Here is a 6,662-nt window from a genome sequence, read left to right as displayed (position 1 = left end):
ACTATATTTTTTCTTATATATTGAGAAAAATCTAAAAGATAATATCTTGTAATCAGATCAGATCAGATTAGATCAGTTCAGATCAGAAAAAATAAGTTCAGATCAGAAAATTTCAGGTGAACTAAACATAGCCTAAAAGGTTGTATATTTGTCAAAGTAGAAGTATAGAAGCTAAGTTTTTTGGTGCAAAGTAGCTGAGAAGCTAGTTAAGCAATTGCCGTGTTTAGATTTAACGCAAGTATCATCTTAGTGACAAACTTGGCATTCACGCATTAATACATTCCAAAAGCACATTCGTTTCCACACCATATTGAGTTATTTTATTTTGACGAAATTTAATTTTAGGTTTTTATCAGATAGGACCATATAAAATTTGTTTGTTTATGGAAAAAGAGCGAAGTAAATTTTTTTCTTTGAGAAAAAGATCAAATATGATACTCATGTTGGCAACTTAGGAGCACTTTAAGAATTTCCAGCAAAAAAGTTAACATTCCGATGACAATCATTGTTTTATAGGACGCACCTTGGTTGATGACTCGTTTTTCAAGCTTTAGAGCTTCAACCACTTGCTTCAATGGTGAGAAAGAGGAATTGAACAAAATTGTGGTTTTATATTCAGTATAGGGGGATGTATAGAAAACGACAAAGAGTGAGAGATTGGAGAGAAAGACAAGGTTAAACTGGAACGTTGACTTCTTTGTCGAAAATTCTTAATGTTGTCTTAAGTTGGCAACTGAAGTATCATATTTGGTTATTCTCTTCAAAATATGTTTGTTAGGTTTTTTCCCAAAAAAAAAAACTATTTTATCAGGTTTTATCTGACAAAAAAATACCCTTTAATTTACACTAATATTTCTTTTCATACACTTCTCTTTGAGTGTCACAATTATATGCAAATAGTAGCTATTTTTTTTGAGGCAAACAGAGAAGTGCATTAATCAAGGGACAAAGAGTCCATGAGTACATAGGGAGTGACTTCCCAAGAACAATAACTCTCCCAACATTGTTGCACACCAAATGGCACAACTCTCGTGAGATTATGGGCTACAACATTCCCATCCCTCTTTACATGAACAAAGCTAATAGAGTTAAAATCAACACACCAAGATAAAATATCTCCTAAGATTGAATCTAAATCTGAAAAAAACAAAGCTTCTTTAGCAATCTATTAGTAATAACTTGGGAGTCCGACTCGATAAGTACATTCGTTAAGCCATGAGCCTTTACTAAGCGAACCGCAAACCACATTGCCTTGCATTCAGCAATATCCGGAGGCCAATATGCTCATGTTCTTCTAACAGCCGAAAATAACACCGCACCTGTGGAGTCTCGAGCTACAACACCAAGACCCACCCAACCTTCAACTTCCAAGTAGTAGGCTAGTTGCTAAAAACACCATCATTGCAAATTTGGAATTTTTTCCTCATTAATTCACTTTGGACTTTAAGCTAAGAAATTACGATGCTAAACTAAAACCTTTTATCCGTCTTACTTGTTAGCATCAAGCCATCAATATAGCAGCAACTGGAGATCAAACGATGGATTGTCAAGGGCATAAAGTTGATATAATTAATGCATTAATTAGATAGAGCTATTTTACATACCATCTGTCTAATTATATATAAACCATACAATATAAATACACTAGCCTTCTTTGCACGTGATGCGTGCATGGATTATTTTGGCGATTATTATTAAATTTCATCTAAATGTAATATCAAAGAATGTAATTTATAATTATCATTAGTTCTAATTAAATATCATGTGGTGTAAATATAAAATATAAAAAAATACTTGATGAATAAGGTTTTTTCTTGGTATTTTTATTACTTGTTAATGAATGTTGGTATTGTGATTGCATTTCAAAGTTTAGGTAAAATTAAAATTTTCTGTCTTTGATTTTGTAATTGATCTGAAAACTGCTTTAGTTATGTTAATTTATTCTTCAATCATAAACTTTTTCTTTCACTACACATATTTTTATGAAAGTTTATTTTAGCTATTTTGAACTTCTTTTGATATACATTCTTAAATTAGGAATGATTATGATTGAGAAAAATCTTAATATCTTACTCCCTCCGTCCCATAATATAAGTCCTGATTCTATTTTTACGCGGGAATTAAGGTAAAGGTGGAATCTTGTTTTATTTTGGATAAAAATATTCATTTTTATTGGGAAATACTTACATTATTATATCTTTGTAACAAAAAATAAAAACTGAACATTAATGTTGCATGGTTTAATGTGTAGAGGAGTTTAATAGGGTAGAAAATTCCATTTTGTCATTAATTAAAGTGCATTGGAAGCTGAAATTATGAGAGCATTTTGAGAATAAATTATTTTCATGAGGGTATTTTGGGCATAATTATTGATTGAAAATAGAAATAGGACTTATATTTTGGGACACCTTATAGGGAAACATGACTTATATTATGGGACAGAGGGAGTAATAGGTAAGTATTTTTATTGAAGGAAGGGTTAAAAAGTTTTTTCAAAGGAGGACATCATAGCTCCTCCCTTGACTTATATAATAGAGATTAGGAAACTTGAATTACAAGAAAAAATAATTATTGAATTAGCTACTAATAGTCAAAATCTAAATCATAGTACTATATGTTGGTTGTGATTTGACAAACTACTTGAAGAAATCAAAATAACTTAAGAAGGTAATGAGGCAAATCAGTCAGTAACGCAAACATACAAATTAGTCGCATTCTCATACATGCATGCAGATTATAATTGAATGTAACGGTATAACTAACTTGTGGACAAAGGGTACACTTAATTAGTTTTGATATATAGCAAACCTTCGTGTCTTAAGAATGGCCCATTTGGTAATGTGTAATAAAAAGGTGGTAATAGATTTTAAGTGTTAATGGATAAGAAAAGTCATATATTAATACTTATGAGAATGTTATTTCATTCAGAGAAATTTTTTTTCTTCTTAAAATTTCATTACCATTTTACACTATTTGGAGAATTGTAGTGGAAGTAATTGAAAATAGAAGCTTATGAACATAATCACATACTTGGGATGAGATTTCATTGCTATGATAATAAGTAGGAAATATTCCTTCTAAATTACACATGATTTCATTATCATTACCATTAATTATTAGTACCACCTACTAAACGGGCTGAAAGTGTAATCGTATACTAAAAAACATGTTTTTCTTCCTTTTCATCCTAATTAGAGATGACAACGGGTCAGACTTGGACCGGATTACGCATTATCCGACTCCGACCCTGCAAGAAGTCGGATTCTAAATCTGAGTCCGACTCAAAATCCGACTCCAATCCGACTTAAAATCTGGACATCTGACTTCGGCCTGACTTAAAACCCGAACACCCGACTTTAAATTCGAACATCCGACGCCGAATCCTATTTGAATTTTTTTTTTCCCCATTTTTTATAAAAGAATAGTCTTCTATAATACAACAATCTAATCATTACAATTTATTCTATTAATCATATGAAAATCTTATATAGTACAAGTAATCTAAATATTACTATTATTTTTAACAATCATTTTCTTCAATGAGAAAATCATATATAATGTAATTGGCTGAAAGTCGAAGTCAGTTTATACATAAATAATACATTGACATAAATAAGAAAAAAATGATTGATTGACTCAAAGTCGGAGTCGAATTCGGATTATTTTTGAGATCCGACTCCGACCCTCCTCCGACTCGGAGTCGGACTTTTTAAACGAAGTCGGATTACTTTTTTGTCTGGGTCGACTCGAAATTTTTTTCTTCGGATCCGGACTGGATTGCCATTCCTAATCCTAATAGTTTATTTTACTTGGACTAATTACGTAATTTTTTTTACTCTTTTTTTTTTTTTACAAACTTCAGCAATACCAATGAAGTATCAAACTTATGTCTTTTTTTTTGGGCTAGCTGTGTTTTTTTTTTTCATTCGTATAAATCTCATAATTGTATAGTTCATTAACTGAGCTGAAGTGAGCAGAACTGAACAAAACTAAAGTAAAACTATAAGAGGATGAAAGTTGTACTGAACTGAAACTGTGAAGAAAAAAAAACAAGGCCCTAAACCTTAACTATACATGTAAAAGACTATTCTATATTACTCCGTTACAATATTTTTATTGTTCTATTCTATTACTCAATTACGATCTTATTATTTTTCTTTTTAAAATTTTAATACAAATTCTAATCCAAGAAACTTATATAGGAAAAGATCATGAACTCACATTCTCTATTATTAAACTTTAGCTTGGATATTGATAGGATTATGTTTCTCGAGAGAGAGAAATCGAGAAATAATTTTAGAGAACGTATTGTGTCGGACTCGTCCGACACAACACTCTCATCGGACGAAACGCGCGCGACTTATTAAAGACCGAAAAAGTAAAAAAAAAACAAAAAAAACACTTTCATCCCCTTCATCCGCTTCATCCGCCATTGTTCAAGAGCAAAAACATATCCAACAGATCCACTTTCTCACTACAAATCTAGTTCCACTACTGAAATCTAGTTTGTTACAAATTGAACAAGAATGTCAGCCGAAGATTCGAATTCACAAATCGCAAGTTCGTTACAAATTGATCTGAGCAATGAGAATACTCACAGAGATCTCACATTACAAATCGAACTAAATAATAAAAGTGAAAGTATTAACACAGATATCACATCAGAAAAAAAAAGAAAATTATTACATGAAGAATCAGCTGGAATACAAGACAAAGCAACAGGTGTATGTCTTAAATTAATTTTCAATTGCATTTACTCATTTTCAGTTAGAATTTTGATTGTATAACTTAGTATGTATAAAATTAGCATTTACATTGCAACAAAAGTCTATTTTTCACTCATTAACTTCTTTTTCAGTTAGACTTATTTAGTTTTCAGTTAGACTTATTAAGTGTTCAGTTAGAGTACTTTAGTTTTCAGTTAATATAGTTTTCAGTTAGACTTATTTAGTTTTCAGTTAGACTTATTTAGTGTTCAGTTAGACTTATTAAGTGTTCAGTTAGAGTAATTTAGTTTTCAGTTGGACTTAAAATTTTCATTGCAAATTTACATTGCTTCAGTTAGACTTGTTCGTTTATCAGCTAGTCAATATAGTGCTTCAGATAGACTTGTTCGTTTTTCAGCTAGTATATAAAGTGCTTCAGATAGACTTGTTCGTTTTTCAGCTAGTCTATATAGTGCTTCAGATAGACTTGTTTGTTTTTCAGATAGACTTCTCCCTTTGTCAGCTAGTCTATATAGTGCTTCAGTTAGACTTATTTAGTTTTCAGTTAGACTTATTTAGTTTTCAGTTAGACTTATTAAGTGTTCAGTTAGAGTAATTTAGTTTTCAGTTGGACTTATTAACTCTTCAGTTAGACTTATTTACGCTTCAGTTAGACTTATTTACTCTTCAGTTAGACTGATTCAGTTAGACTTATTAAATGTTCAGTTAGAGTAATTTAGATTTCAGTTAGACTTATTAACTCTTCAGTTAGACTTATTTACACTTCAGTTAGACTTATTTTCTCTTCAGTTACACTTATTTACTCTTCAGTTAGACTGATTCAGTTAGACTAATTTAGTTTTCAGTTAGACTTATTTAGTTTTCAGTTAGACTTATTAACTCTTCAGTTAGACTTATTTGCTCTTCAGTTAGACAATTCAGTTAGACTAATTTAGTTTTCAGTTAGACTGATTCAGTATTCAGTTAGACTTATTTAGTTTTCAGTTAGACTTATTTTCTTTTCAGTTGGTCCTTAATTTATTTCATTTAGTATAATTATTCTTTCATTTGATACTATTACAATCATTTTCATCTACACTTGTTTAGTTTTCAGTTAGTGCTTTTGTTCTTTAAGTTAGTGTCCTTATTTTTTGTCAATGAACTCAACAGCTGAACATGAATATCTCAAGTACATCAATGACGAAATATCAGTAGCAGTTTAATAGGGAGACATGTTACAGATCACAAAGATGGTTACAACTTGTATCAAGCACACTCAAGAGCATTAGGATTTAGTATTAGGAAACAAACTCTAAGGAGGAGGAGAATTGATAATTCAATATATGAATTCTACTTGGTTTGCTCAAAGGAAGGAGGCTCAAAATCAGAAACAAATAACAAGAACCAAAAGAAAAAGACACACAACAAGAAAAAGCTGTTCAGATACCAGATGTTGAGCAGCCAACCAAGGAAAGAAAGGAAAGAGTAGTCAATGAAACAAGAACAGCATGCAAAGCCATGGTCAGATTTAAGCAAGAAAAACCTGGTCAAGACTTTGTTGTAGTAGCTCATGAGTTGCAGCACAACCATGAGTTGGTAATACAACAAGAAATACATCATCTGAAATCAGAAAGGAAGATAACTGAACAAAAAGGACAACTAATACAAACAATGGTTGAATCTGGAATAAAGCCAATGCATGCATACAACTTTTTGTGTCATGAGGCTGGATCAGAAGAAGTAGTGGGCCACACAAAAAGGGACCATCTAAACTATATCACACAGTACAGAACAAGATTGGTTGAAGGAAAGGATATGCAGAGCGTGTTGGACTTACTTCAGCAAAGAGCGGATGATGATCCTGCATTCTTCTACAGGCTGAAATTTGGGGAACATAACAACATTGTCAGCTACTTTTGGCGAGATTCAATGATGTTGGAGGACTTCAAAGCATAT

This window comes from Beta vulgaris, chromosome 1 (assembly GCF_026745355.1).
Source record: "Beta vulgaris subsp. vulgaris cultivar EL10 chromosome 1, EL10.2, whole genome shotgun sequence".
NCBI lineage: Eukaryota > Viridiplantae > Streptophyta > Magnoliopsida > Caryophyllales > Amaranthaceae > Beta > Beta vulgaris.
This window is presented reverse-complemented; position numbering follows the sequence as displayed.